We start from the raw sequence: 22,068 nt of genomic DNA, 5'->3' as shown, positions 1-22,068 counted from the left end.
AGCCAAGATCTACTTGTGTCCTACCACACTGTGCACTTTATAGGTTTGATCTTTGCCCTTGCACAAATGGTAGTTGAAGTTTAGCTGAAGTTTTTTCCCCGTATTTTGGCTCTTCACAGATCATCCTGAAGAACCTGACTAATCAAGAAGTGGCAACATTTACCTATGGTGAATGGCTGTCAAAGCTGAAAAATGCAAAGGGAAGTCTTGTGTGTGAGATGCCAGCTGTGATAAATGACGAGCAGATGATGGAGGACACGACATACACTCTTCAGGTTAAAACCAGTGATGTTGGAGGCAAGTCCATGGTGGATATTTTATGACTTTTCTAGTATGAAGTTTGATTTTTAACAATGGAAAACATCTCCTGCTTAATTTAAAATTATGTTTTAAAAGCATAATTTGGCCCGACTATGCTAGAACACCTCCTTTTTGGTTGGTTGTTCATCATGACTCTTATGCTGTGGGATTCATCCTCATCTGAGCACTAGGCATAAAATATTTAGACACAAAGCCTAGATTTGATTGCTCGCTGCTCCCTCTGAAGCCACCTTAACAGAAGTTATTGCTAGACCATGTTGCAGTGGTCAGGAGCCCTGTTTTTGTTTTTGATCAGGTCAGGTTCATCCACATAGGGTGGAAAAAAAAGGGCTACAGTCAAAGCTGGTGGGCTACAGGTTTTCAGTCAGCACTATCTACTTTGGCCCAAGAGACGAGCAATAATTCACCCTCCTTTTCAAAGTGTTTTGAGACCATTTATCTCAGGCTGTGAAGAACCATACCTAAATGCACACCAGATAGAAGAGGTGGAACAGAGTATAAAGGAAGCTGCAGAGCATCGAGAGCCAAGAAATGGGATTTCTATGTCATTTCCTGAGATCACTGCCTCTTTTCATGAGAACTTCTGTCAGGCTGCTGAATGAAATCTGCAACCACATACAGGCTGCCTTGTGCCAAAATGGGGCAAGTTAGACATTATCTTGCAGACTCCTTGGTTAGAAGGTTGATCCTCAAAGGGGATTCTGCCACACCAGTGCATATAATCACCTCCTGATCTCTACATCTCTTTCTTTTTTCTTTTTTTCTTTCTTTTTTCTTTTTTTTTTTTCCCCTGGATTTACCAGTGGTAATTTATGCAGCTTGTGAGGTTTGATCCGAGAATATAAAAATTCCCCTGGCAGAGTGTCTTCGTGCCACCTCACCATTTTTTTATCTATCTGCTCTGCCTGATGTTTGTCTGAAAAAACATGTAGTGAAATACAAAAAAAACCAAAACAAAACAAAACAAGAGAGAGGAAGATTTGTTTATGTATCTGGAAATCCATCTAGTATAATGGTAGATCTTTCTGTAACCTTTTTGTGAAATCCAGCCCTAACTCACAAAGGCAATGGAAATAGAAACAAGAGGAGAATAGAAGATGACAGCAACAGCAGAGAGATCTGCCCTTCCCATTGAATGAAGGATGACGGGTATTAATGATGAAACATTTTATTTCATTATGAGCAGCAACAACCAGTAGGAAAGAGCAGATTACAGAGGGGTTTCAGAGAGTCTGTTTGTGATTAGATCACACAGCACACTGACATAATGCTGAACTTTATCCAGTTTATCTAAAGAGGGTACAAGTCATGAACCATCTCCCCTCTTTGATCATTATGTATTCCACGATTACTCCTGGTTGCACCGATTCGGGAAAAGAGACTTTTTATCCTTGATGGTTAGTTTAAACATGTTGTATCATCTCCTGTCACACTGATATTGTCTAGGGACAGCAATGCTCCATGGTGAATAGAATCAGACGTGTTTATTTCTAGGTATGAATTTTTTCTTTGCAATAGCTTTCAGCCTCCCAGTGCACCAGAGGCATTGAAACAAATAAAAAAAGAAAATGTAGGGTAGGATTCATCTCATCTATTTGTCACTCTCAAAAAAATAATTATACTTGTGCTCTTAACTCCTTGTAGTCTAGGCTGTCTCTGGTCAATTAATCTGGGAGAGGAGTCTCAATTGGTCATCTGGATCATCCTCTGTTAGTCTATTTTCATCAAATTCAGACAGAGCAGCACAATTAAGCTAAAGTTAAGGAAAATGAATCCCACATAAAATGTCCTGCAGCAAAGTAGAAAGCATCAGTCATTTCCTCCCCACCATACACACACATTTAACAACAGTCCATTTTACTTGTTCCTCAAAGAAACCTTTGAGTTACAGTTTGGCTTTCCAGAAGTCATTCAACTTGAATGATCATGTAACATACAGAGGCTGCATCAGGGAAAGACTCCTCTCTTGCAAAGCTCAAATCTCCTCTTTCACAGGTCAAATCCAGAGGCCACCAGAAGTACCTCAGATGGCAGGTCACAGAGAACACACAGATAAGGGGAGAAGAGGTTGTTACGGCAGACACCTCCCAAGTCAGATGGGTAATCCTTGGTTAAAACCAAGGTCTTGATTTACTTTGGATCTTATAAGAGAAGTAACTCACAACCTCATTTTCTTCAAGGTATGACCCACAGACACAGCTGCAATAGAGCCAGACCACCTGATGGCTCTCTCTGTGGCACAAAAATGTCCTTGCCATTAATTTTGATTTACACAGACTTTCTGTATTCTATAAGCAGGCATCATATACATGGTAATGCAATAAAGATGGAGAAAGAATAAATACTGCTTTCTCATTTTTCAAGCATTAACAAAGCAGGAGGTTTTAATCTCTGCTGTTATAAGATTAATTAATATGTTGTCAGCTCAGCAACAGCCTACAAATTACATAATTTAGGACAGTTGATGTCAGTTCCTAACACCTTATCCAAGGCTCTTTTAAGTCAAAAGAAGGACATTCTTTGGCCTCAGAAGGCTGTGACTCAAGCCTACAGTTTGTTTAAAAATGATGCAGCTGCTCAATTAGGATCATAAAGTCATAGACACTTTTGTTGGAAGGGGCCTCTGGAGGTTATTTCATCCATCTTCCCACTCAAAGGAATATTGCCAGCACTAGCTAAGACTCTGCCCAGCCAAGCCTTGGATACCTCCAGGGATGGTGATGCCACCACCTCCCCAGGCACCTGATCCAGATCTGTACCATTTTCCTAAGAAATAGGGTTTTTTCCTGATGCCCAACCTGAACCTCCCCAGCAATTTGTGACTGTGGCTCCTTGGGGTATGGTCTAACTTCTCCACAGCACATGATCCTGTCATTGTTATCACTGTCCCTTCACATGGTCAAGAGGCCCTTGTTCACCTGCCCCAGTTCATCTCCCTTGGCCTCTCCTCACAGTTGTGTGCCCCAGCTCCTGTCCATATTGGCAACCATCTGCTGAGTCCTCCTCAGGGTCTTGACATGACCCAGGGACCCAAACTGGCAACATGATCAAAGTATGGGCTCCTCAGTGCTGAGCAAAGGGAATAAGAGCTTTCCTTCAGCTGCTGGCCACGCTCCTCCTGATGTAGCCAAATAAGTGGTTTACGTTGAACACTGAGAACTTGCTGTTAGCTCAGATTCAACCTGAATATGAATGTTGCTGCTATAACCTCTGGGTCTTCGTCAACTCCCCAGCACGTACTCCACCCCAGACGCAGAACTTTGCATTCTCCTTGCTGAACTTCATGGGATTTCTACTTGCCCAGTCCTCAGGTTTCTCAAGGTCCATCTGGGTTGGAATTCTGCCATTCAGCATATCAGTTAATCCCCCCAAACTTGATGTTATCTGGCAATCTGCTGAGGATGCAGTCTGTCATTGTTTAGGGTGTTGATAATGAAGTTCAGTGCTGCAGACCCCAGTATCGACCCATGAGCTATTGCACTCATTGCCAGTTTAGGCTTGTGCAACCACAATACCTTCATCTCTTCACTTGTCAAACCGGTTACGGTTCCTAACTGTGCCTGACAGATTCCTGGAATTGACAACAACAACAAAAAAAAAAAAATCAGAGACCCAAATAGGTGAAATGTACATTGATTCAGCATTTTCTGTTCTTTTCTTTCCCATCTCCTGCTAATTGCTTGTGAGAGAAATGTCACAGCATGAGGTCTCCATAAGTTTCTTCCTGCAGGGAAGCTTTTGCTAAGAAACAGTTGGTTCTGTGCTTTTTGAGACCTTGCATTAATTGTGAGCCTTGTAAGGAAATGGACTTCAGTTTGCTTTGTTCCTCACCTCAGCAAGCTTTAGGGTCATAAAAGGTACTGCCAGATGAACTGTCTGAATCCCTGATGCTTTCTCTTCCTTCTTAAGCCCTTCCCAGGGAACTGCTGAAAATTAGCCCCAATTTAACATAGGCATTTTTTTCACGTGGACACCAAATGTTGCTTTGCCTTTTCTCTGTATGACTCTTTTTCTCCTCTATTTTTTTTTTTTAGGTCCTTCTATAAGAAAAGTTGTGATTTCTTCCTAATTTCTGTATTCAAATAATTATCCCAAAGAAGTGGTAGTTTTATCAAAAAGTTTTCATTCCCTCCAACTTTGTCTCTGCATTGTGTTGTGAATGGAGCTGTGGGAAATACTGTCCGTGTGGCCCAAAGTGGATTTACGATACTCTTGTGTAAGAAATGGCTTGGCAGGCGGCTGGAGTTTTCAAAGTTGGGCTATCAGAGGGCAGCAGATGCTGAGGTTTTTTTGTAAGACAAATTTGGGTTTGATGATCTCATTTTCATTATCCAAAATTTAAGGGCTTTTGTTCTGACACAGCAATGAATGTCTGCCCATGTGGAATCAAATTTCTTTCTATGAATATGCTTTTTTATTATGGCATCAAACATAAAAAGCAATAATTTTGGTCAAATTATAAATAGTGCCAGGTAAACTATTGTAATACTTTCAGCTAAAATGTTCTTAAGGTCACTGCAGGTGATGGTTTGGCCTTGAACTCTCCAAAAGTCAGGAAAATTGACAGCATGGCTGTTTTCTGTGGCAAAATATGGACGGTAATGGGCATATGAAATTCAATACCAGGTAATAAAGATCATCTTAGAAATTATTCTTTTCCTAACATATACATAAGAAGAGGTGAGAGTTGGTGGGGCAAACTGATGTATGAGAAACTGTGACTTTTTCCATTAAATGCAGCATGGACAGTATTTTAAGAAACAGGAATATAGAAGGAAGGGAGGGGAAAGTGGACCACAAGATGCCCAAGTAGCTTGGTGGATGATCTGCACTTTGCTTTCAAATCCCTGTGCCATAAAACACAGGGAGAGCCGCGTGAGACAGACCCCAGCTGAAGTGTCCTGAGTGCCACAGAACAGCTTGGAGGAGGTTGTAGGACTGCAGAAGGAGACCACAGTGTGGAAGAGGGACTGTGGCCCAGTGGGCAGCCCAGGACAATGTGTACTAATACTTTATAGCTAGAAAAGTTAAAATATGTTCTTTAACATGGACACCCTCTGCAAAGCGAAGCAATGCACGGTGGTCCATCAGGAGCAGATACTCCTGCTGCCCATTAGTACTGCTGTCATCATGGTCACCATACCTTGAATGCAAGGGCAAAGCATTCCAGCTGTATTTGGGGGACGGGCTGAAAGAGTGGCTTGTTAGCTACCATGGGGTGTCCTCCTTGCAGGATTCTGCACAAATTCACTGAAATGCATTGGCTGTGCCCAGAGAACCCTGAACTTCACTTCAGCCTCTTCCATCCTGTCTTGGCTACCTCCATTTCCATGCAATTTGGGGCTGGGTGTCAACTCGTGACGATGTGCCTTGCTCTTCCTTCCAGGAGCAGGCACCGATGCCAATGTGTCCTTGATCCTGTTTGGGGAGTACAGGGACAGTGGGACCCTGGCTCTGAAGGAGTCCAACAAGTCTAACAAGTTTGAGAGGAACCAGATGGACGAATTCAGCTTCTCGGACATGCTGAGCCTGGTAGATCTCTGCAAAGTGCGGATATGGCACAACAACAAAGGTCAGGGTGGCGACTTGAGGGGGTGAGAGAGGTCGGGACAATGTTTTTGCTCTAGGAAAGGCGTCCTTCTTGCCTGTCTAGATGTAACCCCTTCACACAGGAGACTGTTTCCCCCTGTGCTGGTGTAATATCTCCTCTAATGGGTCCCCAGCTCCAGCCTGAGCTTACAGCCACTGCTGCAGCATGGGTAATGATAGCTCCTCCAAAGCAAAGCCATCCTGCCTGTTATCCCAACACACTGACTCTATTAATGCAGTACCTTTTTCACAGGCCAGTATGACACTTTCCTAGCAATTTAATGCTGTCAGCCTGACACTGACACGTGGGGTAATGCAGCCTGGCATAACACAGTGAGCTTCAGAAAATAGAAATAAAGATCTGCGTCTGTCGTCATTAAAATCACTGCATCAGCCGGTGACTGTGCAGAGCCCTGCAGAAAGAGATTCTGACAGTTTCCTGCTGCTGGACACCCTAACTGGTTTCACAAACAGCAGAGCAGCACTCAGTACCACCATCATAGTCATTTGTGTTGTGATTCAGGCCCTGAGCAGCATCTTGTAACAAATGCATCACTCACACTGCTGTGATGACATCTCATCCCATCCCATCTTCATCTAAAGAGAGGATCTCATCCCATCCCATCTTCATCTAAAGAGAGGATCTTGCATTAACGATGACTTGCTCGCTAATGGCAGGCCCTTGCTGCAGCCCGAAGGTGAGGCTGTGGTGAAGTGGCCGAAGGTGAAGTGTTCAGAGTTAAAGAGACAGTGATTGCAATGGCAAAGACTGTCAGAAGGTCTTTAAATTGCAAACACGGTGTTTGCTTCCTCTGGAAAAGCATGTCAGTTTTATAGTCCCACTTTAATGCTTTTAAATGCCTTTTTCCCCCACAAAAACTGCTGAGTGGCATCTATGTATGAGGTATAAAGGAGGAATGAAGCCCCCATTTAATTCCTCTGACTTCAGTAAAATTGATTAGGGAGGAAGTTGCCGCTCATTTGAAAACAGGCAGTTTAGAGACTTCGCGACTGCAATTTCAAGGAATTTGTTCTTGATTTTTTAAAGGTTTAGAGCTCACCAGCAAGAGTCTGGTAACAATTAATTGCTGTGAATGAAATTTAGTTTTAAGTTTTGCTCCATGTCTCTTTATCTTGCCCCTGTTTACTTTGAAATACTGATGTTCGACCTAATATATTTAGACTCCCTGAGCAAATTTAATCGTTTCCAGACTCCCCAAGTCCTGATCTGAGATAGGCACCATGTATTTTCTCATATCTCAGTTCATTTACTTCTACATTTATGCAAGATCAGTGTCTGTAGAAATACTGGCTTTCTAAATATAGGCCTCAATTTTTTCTCTGGTTTAAGGACTAAATCATCATTCTGGAAGAATGGCTTAAAGTTTCTCAGTATCTCAGTAATGGAATTATTTACCTAGAAAAAGGATTTTTTTCCTTTTTTTTTTTTGTTGCCTTTTTCTCCTTGCAACAAGGAGATATGGGAAATCTGGATTTAGCTCCCTCATATGCCTGAGTAGATTTGAATCCCAATGATAAGCAGTCTTTCTAAAGTCATTAATTTCAGATTCTTGATTATCTCAGTTGCCATCAGCCAAGGAGAGCCAGGAAGAGTCTAATTATGGATAAACCAGACTTCTCTGTGTTATTATGGGAGCAAAGACAGAAGTAAATAACAAGGTTATACAGCCCAACTTCTTTGCCTCAACAGGGCCCTTGTCTCAATTACACCAATTGCTATGACATTGTCTAATTGAGTTTTAAATAGCCTAACTGCCCCAGTGACTCCTTTTGGGTGGCTCTTCCAATGGAGAAAGTAGCTTATTCCCCTTTCTTCATCTGGATTCAAGTCAAAAACATTAGAATACCCTTGTTTTTCCTTTCCTTTCTCTTTTTAAGGAGCAGTATCTTGGATCAGATCTTAAATTGCACAAGCCTTGAACTTGCAGCAAATGGCTTTTCCAGAGATATGTTTCTGCAAGTCATGAGTATGATTCCAGCCTTTTAGGCACCTGTAGGCCATAAATTATTAAAAAAAAAAAGCCTAAAGATCTGCCTTTTTAGCCCTTTGTAAGTATTTGCTCATCTATCAGACTTGAGAAGGGCTTTTCTAAGTCACTTGACCGTTGCTTCATAAACTCTGTTGATCCACGGGGCAGATTTGTTGAGTAGTTTCTGCTTTAAATAAAAAGTGAGAGGAAGAGAAATAGATGCCCAAGGAGAGGAGAGTCCATCATCCCCCCTGTTTTGTTGGTGGCTCAGTACAGAGGAAGACAACATCAACTCCTGCATCTTTCTGGATGGACTGAAGTCAACACCTCAGACAAGGCACAAATGGGCATGCAAGCCACAGACCTGTGTAGCACACCAGCAACCAAAGATGTAAGCAAACAAAACAGCAGACTTGGAGAGAAGGTGAAGACTTCAGTGTTTACCTTGCGCAGGTCATTCATTTCTTCCCAATCTCCTGTAACTGCAGAACCCTTCACTACAGAGTAGAAAGAGCCCAAAAGGCCAGGTGTAGCTCCTTTGCTCCTCTTGGGGACAAATTATCTTGCACCCTTGTAAAATGCTTTTGCATCAAGTGTGCCTCAATGAAACACAAAATATGCTTCAATTGCAAGAATATCATCTGAGAAACTGTTATATCTTCACTTTAAGCTGTTAAGTGTTTTTGCACAGGAGTAGTTTATCTGTAAGATGTGGTTGGTTGTTTTTTTTGTCTGAGAGTAATTTATGGGTGGTTTTGACCTGAGTCAAATCCTGGACTGAGCAAGTTGCATAGACAACAGAGGAGGCAGGAGACCTATTTTCTAAAACTGTCCCGTGTTAAGCTTTTCCTTTGTCAAAGGTTGTGAGAGGTTTTGCATCACCTGTCTGCTCTGATGAGAAATGTTGCAGTGTGAACTAACACGATCCTAAAGGAGAGAAATACAAAATGGATCTATTTTTATTCTGCCACTGGCTTACTGAATGACCTTGTATAAATCACATCCCCATACCTCATTTTCAATTATGTAAATTAGGGATAAAAATTATTCACCTTCTTAAAGTGTTTTGAGATGTACTGATGCAAAGCTAGATGCTACGATTTTAGCACCTCACAATTAATGCTCCATTTCTAGCGATCTGAAGCTGCTATCAAAACTCCCACCACTTTCTGGGTGATGTCTCCTGTGGTGGGGTTTAGAGATGGATGATCATCTAACCAGGCAGGGGATAAATAATGTCAGAAGACACAAGGCTGATGAACTGTCTTTGCAATAGTCATTACTTTATGTTTCAGAAAACATGAAAATCAAAAAAAAAATGCAATTAGGGTGCTGAGCAGCGCTGGATGATGGTTGTGAATGGCTGGGCAGCAGCAAATCTTCACTGGCCCCTCAGCAGTCAATGTCCTGAGCAGGATTTTTCTTTTACTCCTAGAGGAACATAAGCACCAGTAATGACAACTTTTATCCTTGATCGGGCATCAACCATTTTCAAAACCAAACCAAAGAAGATCTGCTACTGATATACAAAGGATAGAAAGGAAAAATGAATTGATATGGCTGCAAAGAGTGGAGACAGTTTAAACTTCCATGGCCATGTGTACATCCAAGCCTGGATGTGGTTCTACCGGAAGGGATTTGATCCCACCAGCTCTCGCTTTGCAAGGAATGGTTAATATTCATAGAATCATAGAATCATCAGAATCATCATACAATCCATATTCATAGAATCATACAATCATCATAGAATTATAGAATCATAGAATCATCATATTCACTAAAGCAAGGTCAGGGACCAGGTACCTGGTGAGTGAGCGGTGAACCCACCAGACTCGTTTCATTCTCACTCTTTTTTTCCTATCCTCCCATGTTTCCACACATGTCAGAAGAGCTTAATATTTTAGGGGTGAATATAGGCTGGGGCAAGTGGTGGCTGTTCCCAGGAGGGGCTAAGGGAACTTCTGGTGCTGCAGATTGGGTTTTTAGTTAAATGAAGCAGTAACTTCATTATCTGTGTTATAACTATTACTTCTAAAGTCAGACTTGATTGTGCTAATCACTGCAGAAATACATAGCAAGGAGCTTACGCTCCAACCTGTCTGTCCGGCATCAGAAAAGCACAGGCTTTTAGCATTGCCTGGGAAAAAGGCAAAATGATCCTGTGAAGACCTTGCAAACAGACACAGAGGGTCCTTGCCCAGCATCACCTGGTTATCAGCTTTTGGAAAGGAGGATAAATGGGACAAATAACTGCTCTTTTGGATAAGGACACTTGGGGAAGAGAATACATTTCTCTACATGACGCTAAATTATACAACTGCCAAAGTGATTCTGTTTTCCCCAAAGCTCTTCTCTAATTACATTTGAAATGTTTTACACATTATTGAAAATGTCACTTCCAGCTGCAGACCATTAAGGAGCCTACATGGCACAGCCATGGGTTTTATTAGGGCAGGTTTGCTGCTGGGGATTTCGATGGCAGCAAAACAGGTCTGGAGTGAAGTACCTTTTGTTACAAACACTGAACACTTGTTTGATAGATATCACTTGTGTGATAGGGGATCCTCCACAAAGGCACAGTGGTGGCCAAACCATTTTAAAGACCGAGACCTGCATAATCAAGCAGGGACTGCTCAGATATGTGCTAATTCTTCCCTTTTGCCCCAGAGCAGTAACGGAGACAAATGTAGTGGTCCTGGTTTGTACTGGGGTCACTGCAGAAAAGCCCACGATGCCCACGTGGCTTTCACGGTGGATCAAGATCCACCATCCAACAGTATCCAGGGAAAAGGCTGATGAGCCATCCCTGCAGAGATCCTCCAGCATGGCCAGGCTGTGTGAGCAGTGGACAGGACCTAGGAAAGTCCTTCCACCCTGCTACGTCCACATCACTTTTCTGGTTCCTCTTCCTTCACTGATGCCCATTCCATAAACCAGCTTTATGGTTAGGTGAGGATTTGACGTCTCTGGGGTTACATCCATATGGGATGTAGTTTCCTTTGCTGTTGTTTCTTAGGTGTTGTAACACCTCTGAGCCCATTGCTCTGCAAAAGCTGCACAGGAACAGAAGGTGGAAACAGGGTAATATCCTAAAATCAGGATTTCATAACCTGAAAAGGGATTCTGCAAACACAGTTTCTTCTTTCTCCTTCCACTGATGCGGCATGCAGAGCCATCTCAGTTGAGGGAAAGTCTTACATTTAGACTCTGTGCATAACTGGACTTGGTGTTTTTTTCTAGATCAATACAAAAAGAAATTAAATGTATCATTTCCCAGTCTGAAAAAAGAGAAAACCAATGCTTTGTCTTTCTTCAGCCCCAAACCAATCTTTCCATTTCCATATCAGCTTTTAAGTAGAGTTTAATGCTGTGGCAGTGAATACTTTGATGTGACACCACCCCTGGCACCAGAGGATGTGGGCAGGGCAGGAAGATGTGCTGCTCTGCACATAACCAGCATAGCATTCACCTGGGGTGAATCAGTTATCTCAGGAAACAAAAAGCAATATAAGATACTTCTACAGCTTCCAGGTCTCCCAGTCTAATTTAAATTGCTAATCACCAGGAAGAAAAACAGAAAAAAGGAAAGACCAATTCTAGTGAAAGGGAAGAGAACTATTTTTTTCCTTAAAGCAGGCAGGAGGTTGCTTTGAGGCAGTAGCACTGCTTTTTTAAGAGTGACCAGCCAGCTCCTTGACTCGAGGTACCTTTGTGCTGTAAAGGGACACCCTGTTGGTATTTGCTTTTCAGTGTTGAGCCCCTGACAGAGCCCAGAGCTTGCTCTTTAAATAGCCCAGAGCTGATAAATGCACCTTTAGCAGGGAACACCAGGAAAAGCTGCAATTTGTGTTTGTTTTGCCCTCTGCTCCAACATATGCTGGAAAGTCAGCTCTGGCCCATCTCTCCCTGTGATAAAAAAGCAGGTTTTTGCAGCGGCTTTCCTGATGAGCGGCTGCTGGGACCAGGCTGGAGAAAAGGGAGGAGGGTGTGTGCATCTCATTCAGTCTCTCTCCTCATACCACTGCTTCGCTCTGATCCTGTCCCAGTCATGCTGTTCGCTGGTAGCAACAGGACTAAGATCACCAATTTATTCTCTCCTGGTCTGCAGTCATTGATCTCTCCCACTGGAGAAGGATGGGATGTTTTCTTTCTTTCATCTTGTACTATTTTAACTAAAGTTTTGACGGAAGCAGAGCAGCCTCCTGAATATGCTGCAGAGTTGTTCATTGAACTTAAATGGAAATGAGCCTGCCAAAAAGATTAACAGCTGATACTGCCAACATGTTTAGAATAAATTTCCAGACAGCACCAAAGAGCAAGTTGCTCCAGTGAAATCACCCTGCTCCTGTGGACTGCAATCCCTCCACACCATGTGTTGGCAGTTCTCTACCAGCCTCACAGCCATTCCTGTGTTGCACTTTGGCTTCTGAACCTTCTTCAGGCTAGGAAATCACCTGCTACAAAGCACAGACTTCAGCCAAAGACACCACTTGCCCCTAAAATTCCAATTTATGGGGCACAGAACTGCAAAATCATTGTGGCTGGAAGACACTTCTGGAGACCCTCTAGTCCAAGTCCCTGTTTAGAACAAGGTCAGCTAAATCAGGTTGCTCAGGGCTGTGTCCAGTCATATTTTGATTATCTCTAAGGATGGAGACTCTACAACCTCTCTGGGCAATCTGTGCCAGTGTCTGATTACCTGTGCAGAGAAAAAAAGCTTTTTTCTTATATTTAAATGGAATTTCCTGTATTTCAATTTGTGCCTGTTGTCTCTTGACCTGTCACTGGGCACTGCTGAGAAGAGTCTGGCTCCACCTTCTTTACTCCCCCCCCATCAGATACTTGTACACATCAATAAAATCCCTCCGAACTTTGTCTTCTCCAAGGTGAATAGTCCCAGCTCTCTCAGCCGCTCCTCATACAACAGATGCTCCAATTCCTTAATCATCTTTGTGGCCCTTCTCCAGTACGTTCATGTGTCTCTTGAACTGGGAGGACAGTGCCATGTGCCAGTGACAAGACCTGTGCAAATACCATGTTTAGTGTCTCTGGGATGTAAATAATAAGTCAGCAGAGATCTCTCATCATGAACATAACCTTACTCTGTCTGACTAATAACAGGACTTGTAAGCAGAACTGCCAGAGCCTTCCGTCCACCCAAGCTCAACAAAGGCTTCTTCTATTTCAACAAAGAAATCAGAAAAATGTTCCCAAATGCCCTTTTCTTTATTTTCAAGTTGCTTTTCCACTGGGGAAAATAAAATAATTAAAAAAAAAAAGGAAGTAGAAAACTAAAGGGAAGCTACGACTCCTCAGAAGGCCCAAAGGCATAAGTTAGGTGATTTGGTGGTCCCTGCCAGAGCATCCATCCTTTAGTCTGTCCTATGTTCATGGACAGTTACAGCATTAGTGAATTCCCCATGGTTGCTTGGTAAGACCAGGATAACATGGGTAATTTCCTTTCTGGCAGGATCAAAGGAGCAAGTTGCAATCTACCTTCTGACCTTCAAATCCAAATATGAAGGGTTTGGGGGCCACAGAGAAAGACACTAAGCCCTACAGCCTATGGTCAGCTAGTACTCCCAAGATGTGAAGAGAACCCCACAAACCATGCATACATAGCTGTGTCTTTTTTAATAACTAGAGTTTGTTTAATAACAAGGGCTTGTTGTCCCTAAGCCGCAGTAGTGCTTCTCCCTGGGATGGTCCCTATGTTGGTGTGTTGGGAGCGGGCACTCCAGCCGCAGCTCTCCCTGCTCACTGCTGCTGCTACTGGTATTGCAGAAGCCCCATCTTGTGCAAAGTGCTGGGCAAGGACAAGAGATGACAAGAGATGGCCCCTTGCCCAGAGAGCTTGAAATCTGGCTTATCTGGGACCACGCTCCAACATCCTTATATCTGATCAAAAGCCAGAGAGTCCCTCAAAAGCATGGCCTGACTCTAGAAGGGAGTTCAGATTATCGTCTTGAGCAGGTCATCATTGCTTTTGGTATCAGAGCAACGTCATGTTCACTGGTGACATTATCTGAAGCAAATATAGATCATTTCTAGCACCAGCAAGGTACTCCTGAGAAGAGGTATCTCATCTTCTTACCCAAGCTATGTGAAAATATCAAAATATTTTTATTTTGTTGTTTTGCTAGGAATCGCATTGGGTTGGCACTTGGAATATATTGACATTACGGACTCCACCATGGACAAGACATTTCACGTCCAGTGTGATTGCTGGCTGGCTAAAGGTGAAAACGATGGGCAGCTCATAAGGGAACTGGCTTGTGCCAATAATGACATCCTGGAACTGAAGGAAAGGAGCTGTAAGTTTAGAGTTGACTTGTGGCATTTGCTGAGGGACCTCAGAAGCCATAGGACCACATCTCCTACAAGCTGTTCCACTGAGGGTTCCCATGCAACAGGCGTTTGTATTTGCAGGCTTTAAGGGTTGAATTACTTAAGATACTCTTTAGTTCAAAAGTGCAATGCTGTGATAAGAAAGAAACAAATCAGGAATTATGAAGAAGGAAAAGATCTCATTCTGGGCAGAAACTTAAGAGGGGCCCATCTGCAGCAGTTCAATCCAGCAGTAAGCCATAAGGACACATGGTTACAGTCTCATTAGAAATAATAGGCTTGAGTCTTTGAGGTGGAAAATAAGTTCAATCCTTAAAGCTTACTAAGTAACATTGCTCCAGCTTCCTCCTTAACATGTTCTGGGCTACTAGCTCGAGAATCCCAGCTGAACATGACGGCCGAGCTTAACACTCCATAGCCCCGGGTCTGCTCCAGGTAATTCCACCGAGTCCAAGGTAATTACATCGGTGTCTAATGCGGTGAGCAACAGTTATTTAACTGCACTGATGATATGCAAAATGCATCTCAAGAATTCCTGCACCACAGTGCTCTTCTTCAGGAGAGTCCTGGAGAGTCAATAATCATGTTACTTCAGTGTGATTTCACTCTGCCCCTGCAAAAAAACCAGCCTTGTGGTTGCCATTTTGGGTACTTTCACATCACCATAGCATCTGAGCACATTCTGTGGTGTACATGGATACCCTCACTGTCCCTGTTAGGAACAGTGGCACAAAAACTGTAGGATTTGGGCTGTTAAAAAGGGAGTGCTTAGCACAGCAGGGAGCTGGACACAGCTTGTTCAAGAGCAGCTCTGTCTACTCTTGCTAGCTGATCAAGCGGTACTCATATTTTTCACGTATTCTGTCCCTGCATGAAATCCAAAGCACGTAGAAGTCAAAAGTCCCACAGATTTCAGTGTGGTTCCATCCTTATTTTGAAAATGCTTTCTTGTGTGCTGTGATAAATATTAGGAAGAGAGTTTTTAAGCAAAGTGACAGCCAAATGAAGAGATTTTTCTGGCCATCTGCTCTTCCTTTTCTATTTAACATGTGTGTTAATTATGCTCTAAAGCCTATGAGATTGTCACAGTAACAAGTGACAGAGAGGATGCAGAAACAAAGGAAAACATCTGGATCATCTTAGAAGGAAAGATGGGCCACTCGAAAGAATTCCTTTTGGAAAACTCCTCCAAGAAAAGGAGATTTGAAAGGTAGTGGGACTGCATGGTGGGCTATAGGAACTCCCCACCAGCTGTGTGTCTTCCACAAATGCCACTTCTTCTTCAGGATGGTCTACAGAGTTGCATTTGTGCCATGCTGTTTCTCATCCCCCTTCCAAAAAGCCTAATGGCTTCTCACTGGGAGTAAAAGGAAGATGTAAAATTAGTTTCTGCTGAGCAGACACAGAGCAGGTTTAAAAACTGATAAGAAAAAGGCATTTGGTAAAAGGAAATGTAGATGATGCATATGTGTGTGTGTGTTCTTTTGTATTAGTACATACAAATGGGCTTCGGGTGAGCCCCCAGGGAGGCTGTGTATTTTTGAGCCGGGAGGAGCAGAAGGAAGCTGGAGGTGTTTTTAGTTCCTTTTACAGCATCTCACTGGCAGTGGGAATCGGAGAGAAAATAAAATAGTTGGAGGCTAAATGTTGTCAGAGCTGCTCAGATCTGACTTTCCAGACGAATCTGGGGGGGGGGGGGGGAGTAAGGTTGAAAAATCAGTGTCGCATGAGGAAAGCCAAATATCAGCTTCATGCACAGACAGTCTGGAGGCGCATCTATGTATCGTGGGGCAGATTCCTTATCCCATGTTGGGACCAAAGTGCTCCAGATATGAGATGGGTTTTCCTCTTTGTCTAAGGACACAGCACGTCCTTAGGAGACGGGAACCTCTTCAAAGTCATGGACACTGCTGATGTTCTGTTGCTTTGCAGGGAGGAAAGGTTTTTCTTGCAGCTCTGTAAAAGAAGGTGAAATGACAGCTGATGTGGACTCTAGTATGAATGGCTGAGATTTCATGTGAAACATGAGAGATTGGGAGGAGCTCCCCCCTGACCTTCAGCTGATGGTGTCTACAGTGGAGTCAAAGACACCATTCTCCAAAGCATTAGTCCATCATAGAATCATAGAGTGGTTAGAGCTGGAAGGGACCTTAAAGATCATCGAGTTCTAAACCCCTGCCATGGGCAGGGACACTCCTTGGAGGCAGGTTGGAAAAAGGACCAATCCAAGGAGATAAACCTAACAGATACTCAGGGAACATGACAGGGAGTCAGCCAAGGGTTTGACAGAGACCTAATGTTTCTCTAAACTGTTTCCAACCTGAGCTTCAGGAAGGGTGGCTGAACTAGCAAATTTAAAACAGCTATGATGGGTAGATGTGTAACAGATACAGTATCTGTCAAGGATGAATGAGTAGGTGCCAAAGGGGAAATTAGTCATTCTTTAGCTTTATCTATAATGAGGCAAATTGATTTTGTATGTGGAACAGCTCAAGTTTATCCTGGAAAGTCCTAGTGGCAACAATTTAGTGTCACCCTTAATCAGAGAAAATACTAAATTTAAATATGGAAATTATATTTTGTGTTGAATTACTGTAGGTTAAATCAAATTACTTTAAATGAAGGCTTATCTTCTATCTTCCATAGCCATGTGCAAATTACTTAATGCCCATATGAGAGAAGTCACTGCCAGCCTTCAAGATACTAACTGAAACTGCTCCCTGTTTCCTGGAGGGGAGCAAGAGACACATTTCAATTTTCTTCAAAGAACGTTGGTGATATCACAGCCATCTGTGTTGGTCACTGCCCAAAAGATGGGAAGAAGTCATCTGCAAAAGCTGATGTCTTCTGGCATGTCCAAGAGATTATCGTAACTGAGATGGAGCTTTGCAACAAGTAAGTGCCTTCACATCTGCAAGGAGCTGCTCCAGGAGAGCATGGAGAAGCTGAGCAGCTCTGCATGTGTCCTCCTGAAGCATTTCAGGCTTAAGCAATAGCGGAAAGTCTTACCAAATCTTAATCCCTTTCTGAAAGCTAAGGACAAGCTGTTTGGTGTGTCGGGTACAGAACATCCCTGCCTGACTTGCCTGTGCAATTTCTGAGTTGTTAGAGAGGGAATTTGTACGTGCCGATAAGTTAATAAACAAATTGGCTTGGGTGAATCTTGCAGCTATGACAAATTAATGTCTCCACCCGTGGAAAATACTTAGACTGACTGAAATTTAAGGGGTTTGTAGGATGCTCTGCACAGACTGTCCTTTAGGTAAGACTTGTAAAAAGAGCTCCCAGAAAAAAAGTTGAGAGTAAGACAAAACCTGAACCTCTGATTCACAGTGGTTTGGATGAGAGATCCTTCTGGTGTGGTCCAAAAGGCCCACTGGAATGGATGCAGTCATGCAGCTCAGCTACTCTGGTTTGAATATGACTGAAATCTGCCATGGCCAAAAATGAACATTTCTGAAGAGCCCTGAGCATGTCAGATCCTACAGGCTTGAGTCTGAGCCCCATCTTTGGAAGGGGTGATGTTCACGACTCAGCAAGCAGATAGCACAGGGACTAGGCAGGAACTGGAGAAGGTCGTTCCATTTGCAGAACAAACTCCTCCTCAGAGATAATATCTACAACTTAATTATGGATTTCTTTTCTTCTCTGTGATATTTCCATTCCTGTTAAAGAATTTAACTATAAGGCGTTTGTTCCAACTGAGACAATTGAGTGTTTAAGAAGAAATCCTTGAAATGGTTTTTTTAGAAGCTAAGAGTCTCTCCTAGCAAATTAATCAGCTAGCAGAAGAGCCACAATAATATTTGCTGAATGAAAACTCAGTCAATTACATGTTCTTTTCCCCTGGTGGGGAAAAACCTGCAATCCTTAAAGTCCAGCTGTGCAATCAAATCCATGCACTAAACTCATTGGGAGTGTGCTGAAACTGCTGAAATGGTATGTTTTGAAGGGGCCAAAGATCTTCTCATAAAGCCCCAGCTTTTTTAAAGCTGTATTAAATTGAAGAGGGCAGCCAGGAGATACCGGTAAAGCCTGCAGCCTGTTGTTACACTGAAGCAGGGCTCCAGCTCTGCAGACACAGCACTTCACAGCAGTGTTTGCTCTACAAGCCATCAACGGGAACAGATTGCATCGTGAGAGCAAGCTCTCGCTTCAGGTATTCCCTATCCCAAACATCCAAAAAACCCCACCCAGTCAAGCCAAAGACCAAATTAAAAGAGTTATGAGATTGCTGCAGCAATAGTTTTGATTTATACTGGGATTTTTGCCTCTTAATAGTATATCTTAGTGTGTGAAAGGTCTGTATTTAGAAGCTTTTTCTTGAAATCTCAGGGCTAGAAAGGTCATCTTTTTCCTTCTTGCCCCTCTTGAAGACTGGCATGCTCCATTATAACTCCAGACCATGAGATATTACGTAGCCCAGGAAATAAAACTGCAGCATCAGGCAACCCCTCCACCTCACCCTTATGCAGTTTTTCTGTCCCTGAGCCTAAAATTTTGCCCCCACCAGAATTTCTCATTTACGAAACTTCTTTCCAGAGAGAGGAGTGCTGTACTTTGGCTGCGGAAAATGTCAGCAGTGCTGGAAGCACTGCTAGAATCACAGTAAACCCTTCCTCCAGGTGTTTATTTTACACACACGCATTGCAATCCAGCTACACTCCCTCCAGGAAGACCTGCTGCAGTTTTGTGAAGAGGGGGGAACTCATTTGGAAATGATCTGCATCACTGAAAAAGAAATACATCATTAAAAGCAGAGTGCTCCTGCCTCTGGCCAGCTACCAGGTAGGCGGCAATTTATGGATGTGCTGTGTGCTCCCTGCACATCCCCACAGGCAGCACTGCCAAGCCAAGGGCTTTAAGCATCTGGTATCTATCAGTTCTGTGCTTGATGCTTTTTTTTTTTTTACCTGCTAAGGATGGGCTGGGTGATCTACATGAGGAAAGGGGGGGATTTAAACCTCCTCCTCCCATCTTCCCTAATCCCTATTTCCTAGCCCAAACTTTACTATAATATCAGTGAGGAAAATTGCTGAGCTCCCTTCAAGAGCTGGATGAGATCCTGCTCTCAGACCAGTTAAACTCAGCAGCTGATTGCTGGTCCTGCCTCAGTGGGTCTGTAAATGGACATGCCATTGCACAAGCAAAAGAGATGACAAGTGCCCCATGCCAACCCTCCCATGTGCAGGGTGTCTGGGTCTGTCTACGGAATCGTTTGGGTTTCCCATTGCAGTTGAAATGTTCAATCAATCACAGCTGTCTTTCTAAAGAGAAACTCTAGTGCTAGCACATACTTGGAAAACTACTGAAACAGTATTTATATTGGGCAATTGAGTAAAAATGTCCATAATATTTAGAATCATAGAACGGTTTGGGTTGGAAGGGACCTTACAAGATCATCTAGTTCCAACACCCCTGCCATGGGCAGGGACACCTCCCACTAGACCAGGTTGCTCAAAGCCCCGTCCAACTTTGCCTTGAACACCTCCAGGGATGGGGCCCAATAAAGTGGCCATCCACACCATTAACATGCTGCTAATTTTCCTTTGGCAGATATTATTTCAGGTGCAACGTGAAAATCCCTCTGCGTTACAAGAGACGGGACTACAAAGTCTTCGAGTGTGCCAAGGTCATCGAGAGCTTTGCCAGCAAAGCCCGGAGCTGGGTGCCAGTCAAATATGAGACCATTGTGGTCACAGACTTTGAAAAGGGTGTGGGGACCGATGCCAACGTGTTTATCACCATCTTTGAGTTGAACGGGGACTAGGGAAAAGCGGGTGCTGAAGCAGAAGTTCAGGAACCTCTTTGAGTGGGGCAAAACCAGCAGGTTTTACCTGGAAATGCTGGACATGAGGGAGCTAAAAAAAGTCCAGATTGAGCATGACAACAGCGGTCTGGCACTGGGCTGGCTGGTGGAGCGGGTGGAGATCACCAACTCAGCAACTGGTGTGACCGCCATATTTCCCTGCGGGAAGCGGCTGCATGAAAACCAGGGCGATGGGTTAACCTGGAGGGAGCATTTTCCTAGGTACTGAGGAGGGCAGGGCTGCAGGAGGTTCCTGTCCCTTCTGCATGTGCATTTTTGAAAAAGACCTGGGAGTCCCGGCAGACAACAGGATGACCATGAGCCAGCAATGTGCCCTTGTGGCCAAGAAGGCCAATAGCATCCTGGGGTGCATCAGGAAGACTGTGGCCAGCAGGTCAAGGGAGGTTATCCTGCCCTTCTGCTCTGCCCTGGTGAGGCCCCATCTGGAGTACTGTGTCCAGTTCTGGGCTCCCTGGTTCAAGAAGGACAGGGAACTGCTGGAGAGGGTACAGCAGAGGACCACAAAGATGATTAGGGGCCTGGAGCATCTCTCTGATGAGGAAAGGCTGAGGGACTTGGGTCTTTAGTCTGGAGAAGAGAAGACTGAGGGGGTATCTAATCAAAACCTATACATTCTTAAAGGGTGGGTGTCAAGAGGATGGGGCCAGTCTTTTTCAGTGGTGCCCAGTGACAGGACAAGAGGAAATGGGCACAAACTTGAACATAAGAAGTTCCATCTAAACATGAGGAGGAACTTCTTCACTTTGAGTGTGGCAGAGCACTGGAATAGGCTGCCCAGAGAGGTGGTGGCGTCTCCGTCGCTGGAGACATTCAAAACCCGCCTGGACACGTTCCTGTGCAACCTGCTCTAGGTGGACCTGCTTTGGCAGGGGGGTTGGACTAGATGATCTCCAGAGGTCCCTTCCAACCCCATATCATTCTGTGATTCTGTGATTTTTTCCCATTATACTGTTTTATATTGCATTTTACTTTTTATAAACACTGCCTTTTATATTGAGAGATTTTTAGTAGCAAGATGTGCTTCCTGGGTTAACATTTTGTAAAAGTAATACTGCTTTTTTAAAAGCACATATACAATTATGAATGAAATAAATACCTTTCTTGCTTATTTATGATTAAAAGCCACAAGCACCAGCTGCATAAACTATCCTTTAACAGCTCAGATGCTGTTTTGTGCTTTCAGCCCCTTTCCTTGCCAAGGCTGGGAAAGCCTGATGGCCTCCACCGCTGATGGGCTCCCCTTTTAGATGAGTAAAGAGGACAAGGGAATTGAGCCAATATATTTAAGATAATTGGGCTTGGAGATCCCATTTTTCCCCACTTCCGGCAACTGTGGACACTGCATGTCTGCACACACATGCCCACTTCCAGAAGGCACCACATTGAAAGCTGTGGGTACAGCAGGGCTTTCTGCAGGGAGGTTGGGAAGGACCCATTATCTACCCAGCTAGCTCTCACAGGGTGGGATCTGGGGGCTGTTTTCCACCTGTGGGTTTCCCCCCACAAGCCAGACCCAGCTCTCGGGCTGAATTTGTCCATGTCTGCCCAGAGCTGAGATCTACAGGTAAAACAGCTGAAGCAAAAGACCTACCAGATAATTCCACTGCAAGGAAGTTGTGCTAATATTCAAAGCTGTCTCTGGATAATCTTACTCTGTATGGCCTGAAAACCAACTCTGTTTCAGAGCAGCTGCCATTTATTTTATTTTTTTTTCTTTTAGTAAGGATTGCTGTTTTGAGTTTTTCTGTGGTGGAGAAGGGATTTCGTGACCGCAATAAGGGCCAGTGCTCCTATAGATGAGCTCTTCCCAGCTACTCGCATCTCCACAGGTACCAACAAGAAAAACTGTTTACAAATTACTACTTCTGGAGCCCCGTGTCCCTCCTCAGGGAACAAAGCAGCAGGATACATCCTTTGGAGGAGAAAAGGAGGTGCCTGAGCCACCATAAGACCTTCCTCCTGGCTCACCTGTGTCCTAGGAGAGGTTAT

The 22,068-nt window shown here is 43.7% G+C and overlaps 1 pseudogene; it reads left to right on the top strand.

Annotated features, from left to right (window-relative positions):
- The window catches only part of LOC141476744 (lipoxygenase homology domain-containing protein 1-like), a 65,110-nt pseudogene extending 44,823 nt beyond the window's left edge, over positions 1–20,287 (top strand).
- Positions 20,288–22,068: the final 1,781 nt, after the last annotated feature.

This window comes from Numenius arquata, chromosome W, assembly GCF_964106895.1.
Source record: "Numenius arquata chromosome W, bNumArq3.hap1.1, whole genome shotgun sequence".
In the NCBI taxonomy this organism is placed as follows: domain Eukaryota; kingdom Metazoa; phylum Chordata; class Aves; order Charadriiformes; family Scolopacidae; genus Numenius; species Numenius arquata.
The sequence above is the reverse complement of the archived record's forward strand: the minus strand, read 5'-3'. Positions and strand labels throughout refer to the sequence as shown.